Raw genomic sequence first — 626 nt, 5'->3', positions numbered from 1 at the left:
AAATAAAAAAAGAAATGTATCCTGGCACCGTGCAAGGGGCACAGATGAGCTCATTGTTCAAACACGGATTTCCACATTTCCATGTGTCCCAGTGTTCCAATGCCAAAGCTAAGTAGAGGGAGGGAGTGATGCAGGGGGCTGCCTGCTGCACACATGGGCACACACTAAATCAAAGGCACTGTACAATCACGCATTGTACATGTACAATATTTTATCAACCTGCACCTTTTTGCTCTGCATTGTCTATGTATTTCTATTGGCTAAGAACTCTGAACACTGCAAACAAACTGCTAACTACAAAACAAATCTGAACCTGGGAGAGAGACATACACACTGGAATAGGCAAATACACAATATCAGAAATGCTTATAGAATTAAATTGGCACTCAAACTGACTTTACAGATTCATTCATGCATGCAGACAGACAGTGCAGTTAGAGAAGTCACATGAACACACACAGTGGCAACCTCTGGCTCACTTGTCTCTAGCAATTTAGGGCTAGACCTGTTACCAGGACAACCACACCCCTCCCTCTGGCTTTGGGGAAGGTTTTTAAAAGCCTACCACTGAGTAGAGAGAGAGAGAGAGAGAGAGAGAGTGAAGTGGGTGTGATAAAACTGCCCAA

The sequence above is a fragment of the Oncorhynchus mykiss genome, chromosome 22 (assembly GCF_057628025.1).
Source record: "Oncorhynchus mykiss isolate SJ-2025 chromosome 22, ASM5762802v1, whole genome shotgun sequence".
Taxonomy (NCBI): domain Eukaryota; kingdom Metazoa; phylum Chordata; class Actinopteri; order Salmoniformes; family Salmonidae; genus Oncorhynchus; species Oncorhynchus mykiss.
This window is presented reverse-complemented; position numbering follows the sequence as displayed.